General features: G+C 51.2%; 1 protein-coding gene across 4 annotated transcripts in view; it reads left to right on the top strand.

Moving 5' to 3' along the window:
• Positions 1–846: 846 nt before the first annotated feature.
• The window catches only part of CMKLR1 (chemerin chemokine-like receptor 1), a 53,352-nt gene continuing 43,584 nt past the window's right edge, over positions 847–10,614 (top strand). The window contains exons 1-2 of one of the 4 annotated variants that reach the window (XM_011237995.3): positions 847–1,174; positions 1,444–1,498. The gene's annotated coding sequence lies outside the window, so the exon portion shown is untranslated. Of the gene's footprint in view, positions 1,175–1,202; positions 1,499–3,448; positions 7,641–10,614 lie in introns of those variants that run through there. The other 3 variants (XM_002929882.4, XM_034672862.1, XM_034672861.1) reach the window with 3 other exon arrangements.

Raw genomic sequence — 10,614 nt, 5'->3', positions numbered from 1 at the left:
AAGCCAGCGCATCGATTCAATGGAAGAATGAGCAGCTGTTAAAACAGGGTAAGGTGTGTGTACACACACGCACTCACACACATCCACTCACGTGCATACACACACACGCACACACCTATCACTGAATGAAAAAGCAGGTTACAGTGTGGGACGTGGAGTACGACTGAGCCATTTTCCATTTAGCTATAGAATATATGTGTATGTGTGTATGCTCATACCAAACTGTTAATGATATTTCTGGGGAGCAGGGTTTGGGATGAAAGCAGGATTTATATTTAAACAACACAGGGCCTGAATGTAGTTAAAGGTTTTGATGTATTTTGTCAGCTAGCTCTCCAGAAATGGTCTATCAATGTATATTCCAATTATACAGAAGATTTTGGCTTCCCGGTGACATTTACTAAAACCAAACATTATGAAAACATTTTAATCTTTGTTCATTTGATACTAAAAAAAAAAAATCTCATTGCTGTTTTAATTTGCAAAAAAATTAAAAAATAAGATAAAATAAGGAAAAGGGAGCACAACTAGGGAGCCAGGAAGGGCATCCCGGTAGAGAGAGGTGGCCTAGGCTGGTGGGATATCCGCAGGGAGCGGCCGCCCTTCCCACAGCTGCCTGGGGCTCACATGTGCTCCTGGTTTGCCCTCAGATGGCGGGCACAGCTCCCAGCTGGGCTCTGGCCGCCAGAGGGGCGGGTCATCCCTGGAGAGCCTTGCCACACCAGCCACTAGGCACCACCCAGAAGCCTGGTTCGGGCTGGGGGAGGCCCCCACTCCACGCAGCTGGCCGCCCCCGCCCTCGGCCAGCCCAGTTTCCTGCCCCTCCCTCCCTCTCTCTCTCTCAGGCTCTCTCCTCCTCCCAGCTGTTTCTCTGGCAGAGTTCTGTCCCATTCAGGATAGCAGCCCCAGTAAGCGAGGAGCTCAGGATAGCACGAGGTCTCCCGGAGAGCCTCCTGAGGGCTGAGGCTGTTCTGGGGGGGCTGCAGTCTGGGGGTTCCAGGGCATCTTGAATGAATGCACAGACTGCCTTCTGGGCACACAGCCACAGCCAGAGCACGGTGTGACCGTGTGACCGAGAGAAAGGAGCTGGGCCACACAGGTCCCCTGCACGGCCTCCAGTGGCCTGAAGTCCAGGGCAACCCTTGGGAAGACCTAGGCGGAGACCAGCCACAAGGTATCATGCTTGGCTTTGCCATTGTCTGGAGGGGCCAGGAAAGGGGAATACTCGTAGAGAGAGGAAGCCTGTGGTTCTGCTTAACATAATGTTGGTCGAAATGAAAACAGGATTTTTCAGATTTCCGAAGTAATGCATGCTAATTATAAAAAACAGCAGGGTCGCCCTGTTTTTAAAAGCAGCGAGCTCCGTGTTTTCCTTCATGACTCCACCAACGTTCACAGCTACGACGCAGGTGCTTTCCTCTCACAGGTGTCCTCATTTTACAGGTGAGTGAACCAGGGCTCGGAGAGGGGAAGGCACTGGCTCAGAGCTGCAGAGACGGTAAGCCTCGGGTTCAGGGAGGGGAGGTTGAGATGGGAACAAAGCCGGCTTCAGCACAGCCCACCGCCCTGGCCCCCGGGCTGTGTCTCCGTACAGAGACTCAGGAGGAGGTCCTCACCCAGAGGTGGCTTTTCAGGGGGCTCTCAGTCACTCCCACACTTGCTCGCCCACTAAGTTATCTCTGATGTTTCTTGAGAGCCTACTAGATGGAGCAGACACGTCTTAAGTATGTAGGTGTGGACTCAGCACATATTGCCAACATGTTATTTGACAAGCTCCCTTGTCCTGCACACAGACTATGAACTCCCATCTGTATTCCTCCAGGATACATTTTAACGGCTGCATGGAAAGGCTGTCTTGGGATTTATGTAACCGTTCCTCATTGTGGTTGCTTCTTATTTTTTTGTTTCTTTTTTTCCACGATTACAAACGGTGCTGTGATGACAGCTCTCGTACAATATTGTTGCGTGTCGGGCCTACGGATACCTTTCCAAAGGCCAAATCCCAGAGTCAAAGGTATGCCTGTTCTTAAGGTTGTGAGGCTTCTGGCCACTTCCCTCTACATTTCTTTATTAATGCTGATCATCCCTTGCAAGCTTGTTGTTCATTTTTCTTTTACGATTTTACTGTTTAAGTCCGCTCCCACTTTTTTCTGTCCGCATGTTTATCTTTTGTTGATTTATAAGAGTTCTTTGTATATGAAGCATGGGAACCCTTTGGCACTGCTAGCTGTGGAACATACCCCGTGCTCCCTTCTGCTTCTGGCTAGCACCTGGGCACTGTGCTACCATTTAAACGAGTATGCTGTAAAGGCTTGCCTTGAGCAAAGTTCTAAACAACACGTCATAATCCAGTAACTTCTGCTTGATAAAAGTCTGATCACTCAGACCACCCTGTGATTCAAATAGGCCTGCGAGGAGGTGGCCAAGTTTTGGGTCTGTCTTCTTCTTTCCAGTAAGAGGCCTGATCCCCAGCTTCCCTTTTGGCAGCCCCTGCTTCCTTTCAAAGAGCGATCTTACCTGTGGTTCTTGCTGTCTCTCTCCCTTTCTCCAACCTCCAGTGGTGGGAGGAGGGCTGCTTGGCATTTTCTCTAGAAAGAAGGCTTAACTTAGACCAGGGATGCTCAGGGTGTTCGGTGTCAGGCACTGAGAAGCCCATGGGAAGAGTCCTCTCTTGGTACCCAGGGACCTTCTCTGGACTCTGCCAAAACTTTAGGGAATAGGTAAACTTGACTTTGGGCAAGTCACTCCCCTGTCTGGCTTGACCCCTTCTGAGAGGTCCCTCTCTCCATGCTCAGTCCCATCTGTCTCTCCTGCTGGACTGGGGCTTCCTTGAGGCCAGACTTGGGGTACTTACTCTTGTCTCTGTATCTTCAGTGGGTGCTCGGTAAATGTTCATAGTAAATAAAGTAAGCAGGCCTCAGTTTGGCCATCTGTAAAATGGGATGGGTGAGTCAGACAGAGTCTCATCCCTTAGATGTTTCCTTAGTTAACTCCTCGCAGTTTGCAAACCACTTTACTGCCATGATTTTCTTGAATCCTCACCATGGCTGTGTGATAAAGATATTATTGAGATGCCCATTTTACNGGCCATCTGTAAAATGGGATGGGTGAGTCAGACAGAGTCTCATCCCTTAGATGTTTCCTTAGTTAACTCCTCTCAGTTTGCAAACCACTTTACTGCCATGATTTTCTTGAATCCTCACCTTGGCTGTGTGATAAAGATATTATTGAGATGCCCATTTTACATCGGGGCACCTGGGTGGCGCAGCGGTTAAGCGTCTGCCTTCGGCTCAGGGCGTGATCCCGGCGTTCTGGGATGGAGCCCCACATCAGGCTCCTCCGCTATGAGCCTGCTTCTTCCTCTCCCACTCCCCCTGCTTGTGTTCCCTCTCTCGCTGGCTGTCTCTATCTCTGTCGAATAAATAAATAAAAAATCTTAAAAAAGAAAAAAAAGATGCCCATTTTACAGATGAGGAAACTGAGGCCGGGGAGGGATTCCGATGTTAGACCTCTACAAGAGGCACTAGAACATCATGGCTGCAGAGTGAGTTCGTTTGGGTAAGTTCAAAGCCAGTCTGCCCCTTGCCAGCTGAGGGACGTGGAACAAATTATCTGTATGCTCCAGTTTCCTCATCTGTAAAATGGGAATATCATAAAGATTAAATGAGATCACACACATGGAACACTTAGCAGAGGGCTTGTCTCATCGTAAGGAGCTCTAGAAACATTAGCTATGATTCTATGATCATTTCTATCCCGCTTGCTGTCTATACCTTCGACTCCCATCCGAGCCAAATAGAAATTATTATTAATTTCTTTACCAGTGGATTATTAACACTTAGGTTCCCATCAGGGTACAAAAAAAAAAAAAACCAAAAAAACCCTCAAAGCCTATTTCACCCGCTTTGAGCTACCTTGCTCGAGCGTGGTTATCACCGCCAGTGATTACTGCCAGTTTCAAGGCTACAAGGTAGACTCAGGGCTTCTCAAAGTGTGATCGTGGGAATGCTGGCATCGGAATGATCATGAATGATACATTTCTATTTTGTGGAATGAGAATCAGACTCTCTGAGGGCGAGGCGTGGGAGTCTGCGTGGGGTCCGGCTGCCCAGAGGAGTCTGATGCACCCCAAAACTTGAGGGCCGCTGGGCTGGGGGCTGTGAGCATCTTTTCTGTTTGCCTTTTGTCCAGGTTTCTGGGTTGTTTACTGCACACTGAGGTTGATTTTTCTCCTTCCTAAGCAAATATCTATGTCCTTCTGCGAGCCTGCTTGTCCTGTGTCAGCAGTCGAGGCCAGGAGGCCTGGTGCAGAAGTGAAACTTTATCTTGTAGCACCACAGAAAGTCAGAGCGTGTCAGCCGTCACCCAGTGTGTGGGCTTTGGAATTATTTTAAGAAACAGAGCTCTTTCCTCCAATGCTAATACGGGGAGGACGGCAATTGGAAAACAGATACAAGGCATGCTGTTCTAGTTGAAACCGAGGTGGAGGACTCCAGGCTGCCCTTCACGGAACCTCACTCTTAGAGCTCCGCGGGGCAGGTGGAAAATGGCAAATCTCCTCCAGACTGATAAGGGACCAAAATTCTAGAGCTTTGTGGAATTTGCTGCGTGAGTTGAGGCAAGGTGTGGCCTTGCCTCCGTGGCCATATGGTCTCATTTGTGAGCAAGGTCTCATTTGAGGTTGTATTAGGATAGCAGCTGCAGTATCAGAAAGCCCCAAACATGTATAACGGCTGAAACAAAACAGACATTTAGGAGAAGGCAGGTGTTTCCGCATGGGGGGGAGGTCCTCTTCCACGCGTGTCCCCACTGTCCCCTTGGACATCACCCCTGATGAAAGAAAGCGTGGAGGTGTGGCACATTTGTTTCTTCACCGCCTTCTGCCGCATGGGAGAACTAGTCACGCGACCAGTTTAGGCGCAAAGGAGGCTGGGAAATGGAGTTCTTGGCAGGATGGCTCTTTCCCAGTGTCCGCTATATGCTGTGGAAGGAGAGAATGGATTCTTGTGGACATCTCGTTGTCTCTGCCACAAATACGGTATCCTTTTGGGTCTCTCCCATTCTCTTGATTTGAAGTCTAAATTTTCATGAACATGGTGTTAACAGGGTGATGTTAGATCCACAAACACGTTCCTATCCTCAAGAGAATCCCCGTCAGATATACTGGGTGAATGCCCATGCTCCAGACCCGTCAACGTGGGTTTCCCTGGAACTTAGGCAACTGCTAATCTCCTTCCCTCCTGGAACAAGCATAACAATTTTATTGAGCATAGCACCCTTTCTGAGCTCACAGCTATCATGTCCAGTATCACCCTACAGCCCTACCTGGAAAGGCTCTGTGATTGTCATCCCCATTTCATAGATGAAGAGAGTGAGGATCAGAGATGTAAAGGGACTTGCCCAGCATCACGTACCTCATAAGCAAAAGAGATGGGGTTTGAACTCAGAAAAATCCTAGTCCTGTCCTAGGGTGGCATGGCATGTTGGATGTGCGTGTGTGAGCCCATCTGTGTGCATGTGTGTGCGTGCGTGTGTGTGCCTGGGTGTAGTTAGGGTAGGGGGTTTCCTTGGGCTGTATTCGCCCAGGGCCGGGCGTGTGGAAGTGGAAATACAGGGATCATTGTCCACATCCCTAGCATGGGCCGTGCTTGCTGGTCGAAAGGCAGCTGGGTGGTTGTCCTGGCCTGCGGGAGCTCAGTGTATCTAACCAGAAAAAAGGGAAGGGGAGTAGGACCTGGGCTCCCGGTTCTCAGTCCAGAACTCCTCCATGTTCCCCTGGCTGAGGCAGAGGCCCTGGGCCAAGGTCTGGGATGCAGGGAAGGCGCCCTCTATGTTGGCAGTCACTTTGTGCCGCCTGTGGACATCAGGACAGACAGGCTGGTCTCAGGCAAAATGAGGAAACCCGTGAATTTACTTCTCTTTTGAAACTTCTGTTGGCACAACAGCATCGAGAAAGTAGAATTTCTTGCCCTGCTGGGTGGAATGGAGAGGCGGTAATTTTACCTGGTGCTGTCCAAGAAGGAAAGAACACGTGGTCCCAGACTTCACAGCCGCTCGCTCTAGTGTTTAGAGCCCATCTCTGCCCCCTAACGTCCTGTCCCCTCAGTGTCTTCCTCTGTAAGGTGGGTGTTCTCTTAACGCCTCCTTCACGGCATCATCAGGGGATGGTGTGAGTTAATAGACATAAAGCACAGCATAGCACATGGTCAGCTCAATGAAGACATTTCTATTTCTATTCTTAGGAGAGCAGGCATGGAAATTTGCCTTTGCACGTCTGGGTCCCCATGGGAGTCTGGCACCTCGTGATCTTGGGTCCCAGGGGGGAGAAGATCATTTTGGCGCGTCTCCAGGCTTCATGCTTCTCCCCGTGGAGAAGTCCCAGGCTGGAGGGGTGGGGGAGGCTCAGGCCTTGTTCCAGCCCCTGTGGCCACTCTGCAAGCTTGGAAGTACCAGCAGCTGACTCAGCAGGGGGGTCAGCGGCAACGCAGGCAGCGTGTCGGAATCGGTTCTGCTTTCTTGAAGTTCATGACTGGGATCCTGGGATCCCAGCCCTGAGGACAGCTCTTATGCAAGGAGATGGTTGGGTAGGGCAGTTGGGGCAGGAGACCACGGCTAGCATGTTCAGGTTTTCCTTCTGGGAGCTGGGGCTGGAAGACAAGAGAGCTGGGTTTGGCACCAGCCACCTGGGTGAGCTCAGGTCAGCCCATACCTCTGGAGCCTCCCTTGCTTCCTGTCTCAGCATTGTGGGGAGCACGTCTTTGCGGCGCTCAGGAAATGATCAGGGGCGGCGATAAAGGGCAGGGGGACCTTCAACACTCACCCATCCCTTGTTACCTGGATTTGTTTGAATGGTGGTCAGAATCTGCGGGTTCTTAAGTATGAGAGGAAGAGCCCAGAGAGCCAGTATAGGAGTTTGCCTTTGCTGCTGGAACAATGACCACATGCTTAGGGGCTTAAAGCCACGCATGCCTTTCTGGAGGTCTGAAGTCCCGGACAGGTTGCACTGGGCTAGAAGCAAGGTGTTGGCAGGACCGGACTCCTTTCAGAGGCTCCAGGGGAGACCCCACCCCCTCACATTTTCCAGCTTCGAGAGGCTATTGGCTTAGCTGGATCCACGGTCCCTCTCCATCTCCAAGGCCAGCAGCAGTGGGTGGAGTCCTTCTCACATGGGATTGCTCTGACTTTCCCGGCCCCCTCTTTCATTGACAAGGACCCATGTGAGGACACTGGACCCACCCTGGATAATCTGGGATAATCTCCTGCATCTCAAGACCCTTGACTCACTCCCAGCTCCAAAGTCCCTTTTGCCATGTCGGGTAACATGGTCTCAGGTTTTGGGGTTAGGACGTGGGCATCTTCGGCGGAGGGAGGCATTATTCTGCCCACCACAGTGGGGGACATCTCAGAACACTGATCTGTGTCTATTTCCTGAATTTGGAAATTGAAAGCTCAGATGGCCACTGTTGTAGTTACAGCAGCTGGCTCAGCAGGACGAACAGATGTGGGTGTGAACCGCCCGTGAGGCTATGCTGGGGTGGATGTGTGATCACCAAGCCTGCCGGAGGCCCTAGGCTTTGGCGTCATTCAGACTGGATTCAAATTCCTTCTGCGCTACCTGCAAACCCTGTGGCTCTGAGCAAGTGAGTCTTCTCATCTGTGAACTGGGACGGCAGTCTGCCTTTGATAAGGGTGGTGGTTGGGAAGAAATGAAGGTGCCCATGTTAAGTGTAGAGCATGGTGTCTAGAAGCTGGTAAAGGACTCAACATGAATTAGTGATCCTCCTGGCGGTTGGGCCTCTGTGTCAGGCCCTGGTGCTTTCTGTTTCTGCCCTATGCTGGGGAGAAGTGCTAGCCTGGCTCATGGGCTGTGGGTACCCTCAAAGAAAGGGGGTTCATTGTTGGGAATGTGTGTGCCAACTCACACTTGAGTTGGGGTTGGGGGGCTACCAGATGCCCAGCCAGACTTGTGTTCGACCAGAAGGTTCTCAGCTTCTGAGGCGGCTCCAAGAGGGAGCCATCTCGTCCCCTCAACTGCAAGACCCTGCAGTTCCCTGTTCTGCTGCTCTACCCATGGGGCTCTTTTCTTCAGTTCTGTCTCTTTCCAAGTGTCTCTTTCTGTTTCTCGCTCTGCTAATGATTACTCCACCCTCTCTGAGTTATCTGTTGAAACAGCCCAAGAGGGTCCATAGGATTCATTCAGTCCTAGCGGGGTTCTGCTTTCTCTCTGATGGATTAATCCCCTCTCAGTCTGGAACCTTTCTGTCCAGTAGGCCCAGGAAAAATCTTGAGTTGACATCGAATCGAATTGACGTTGACCCTGACATTGTCTAGTGAAGGGATGGAGCTCCACACTCCTCACTCACGAGCCACAGCAGACAGGAATCTGTTTCAGTTGTTTATCTCTGTGGTTCAAACCACTCCAAAATGTGGTGGCTTGAAATGACTTCTTTGTTCACAGTTCTGTAGCTGGACAGAGTTCTGTGTGGTGGCTACATTTGTTCCATGGTCAGGTCATTCATGGGCTGCATTCAGCTGGGAGCTTGACTGGGGTGGGGCCACTTAAGATGGCCTCACATCCTCTCCCCACATGGCAGCACTGCCTGGACTTCTCTAATTGGAGGCTTGGGGCTCTGGGAGAGTGAAAGCCAAAGCTGCTAGGCCTTTTGAAACCTAGGCCTGGTTAGTAAGCATCACTTCTGCCACGTTCCGCTGGTTACAGAACGTCACCAGCCCAGCCCAGACTCCAGGGGAAGAGCAATAGAGCCCACCTCTTGATGGGGGGAGCAACATGCATCTGTGGGAAGGGGGTGATGTTAGGGCCCATCTGTGATGACGAGCTATCAACCAGATTTGGCCTTAAAATTCAGTGGATGACGATGGTCCTCTGAGATAATCATGTGTCATTCCTGAGTGTCTTAGTCTATCGGGGCTGCTCTCACAAAATACCAGAGACTGGGTGGCTTGTAAACGGCAGAAACTGATCGTTCACAGTTTTAGAGGCTGGAAGTCCAGGGTCAGGGTGCTGACATGGTCAGGTACTTCCGGGCTGCAGACGGCTGAGTTCTTCTTCTCACTGTGCCTTCACAAGGTGGAGGGGGTGAGGGAGCTCTCCGGGGTCTCTTTCCTAAGAGCTCTGATCCCATTCATGAAGTTTCCACCCTCGTGAGCTCATCACCTCCTAAAGACCCCACCTCCCAATACTGTCACACTGGGGGTTAGAACATCAACATATGAATTGGGGCGTGGGGCAGGAGCGGGGGCAGCGGGGACACAGACATTCAGATCATAGCCCTGAGTGTGAGTTAGTCCACCCTTTCACTTCTCAGATGGAAAAACAAGCTTGAGAAAGGGAGAGGGACTTGTCTAAATGAGCCCATGGAGGTAGTGAGAGAGCCAGGATCGAACCTCCATGCCCCCCACCAGCATTTACTGAGCACCTACTGTGTGCCAGGAGCATGGGATCCAGGGAGAGACCAGCCCTGCCCTCAGGGGGGTCCCTCTGACCGGAAGGCTGGCTTTAATAGTGGGGTGCATGGAGCCAATTGCTCCTGGGTCACGATCACCCATGACATTTTCATCCATCATCCATTCAGTACAGTAGCTGAACCCTGGCCATTTGACTGAAACATATTGTTGGTTTTTTGCTTTTTGTTTGTTTGTTTACAGATTTTATTTATGATTTATTTATTTGAGAGCGAGCATGAGTGGGGGGAAGAGCAGAGGGAGAGGGACAAGCAGACTGTGCTGAGCCTGGAGCCCCACTTGGGGCTCGATCCCACAACCCTAAGATCACAACCTGAGCCGATACCAAGAGTTGAGCGCTCAACCAACTGAGCCACCAAGGCGCCCCGAAAGCATATCGTTAAATACACAGTGCGTAGTACTGTGGGGGCAAAGAGCTTTGCTGGAGGTATCTTTGCTGGGGAAGTCCAGAAATAGCACCTCAAGAAGAAAGCACAGATTTGAGCTGGTTCCAAGGATGAGTTGGCTTTGGATGAGGCCTCTAGTTGGCTGGAGCCGAAGTTGGCCAGAAATGAAAGATATTTCAGGTGGGGAGAGCAGCACGAGCTGAGATTTGGAGGCTTGATGAACCAGGGGTGTCTGGTGTGGGGGGCGGAAGCAGGGAGTGGCCGGAGGGAGTCTGGTCGCTCTCCGGGGTCTTGAAGATCCCACCCAGTTTTCTGGGTGGTCCAGGCTGCCCTATTTCACTAAAGCGGCATCCTGTTGTCCTGAGGCTCCCTCTCTCCAGACTCAGTGCGTAAGCTCCAACGTTTGAACAATCGAAGATTCCAGACAACCCCAAGCTAATTGAGTTTGAGATTCCAACTTGGCAGAGGGCATGTCGGTTTGTGGTTCTATCTCCTGGGTTGTCTGGTCCAGAAACCAGCTCGGAGAGGAGAATATTTCTTTGCACTGGTGGCTTTCGTGACTGAGCGATGGGTCTCCTCTCCTCCCGTGCCCTGGATTTGCTGACATTTGTAAACGCGGAGCTTGGGGAAAAGGAGGTGTTTCCTCCAGGGCTGAAGAAAGTTGATTTAGGCTGGCACCCGTGGTCAGCCTGGGACTTGTTTACTGCGGGGAGACTTTGCCAGTGCTCCGCTGGAGCCAGACTGC

The sequence above is a fragment of the Ailuropoda melanoleuca genome, chromosome 12, assembly GCF_002007445.2.
Source record: "Ailuropoda melanoleuca isolate Jingjing chromosome 12, ASM200744v2, whole genome shotgun sequence".
NCBI lineage: Eukaryota > Metazoa > Chordata > Mammalia > Carnivora > Ursidae > Ailuropoda > Ailuropoda melanoleuca.
This window is presented reverse-complemented; position numbering and strand designations above follow the sequence as displayed.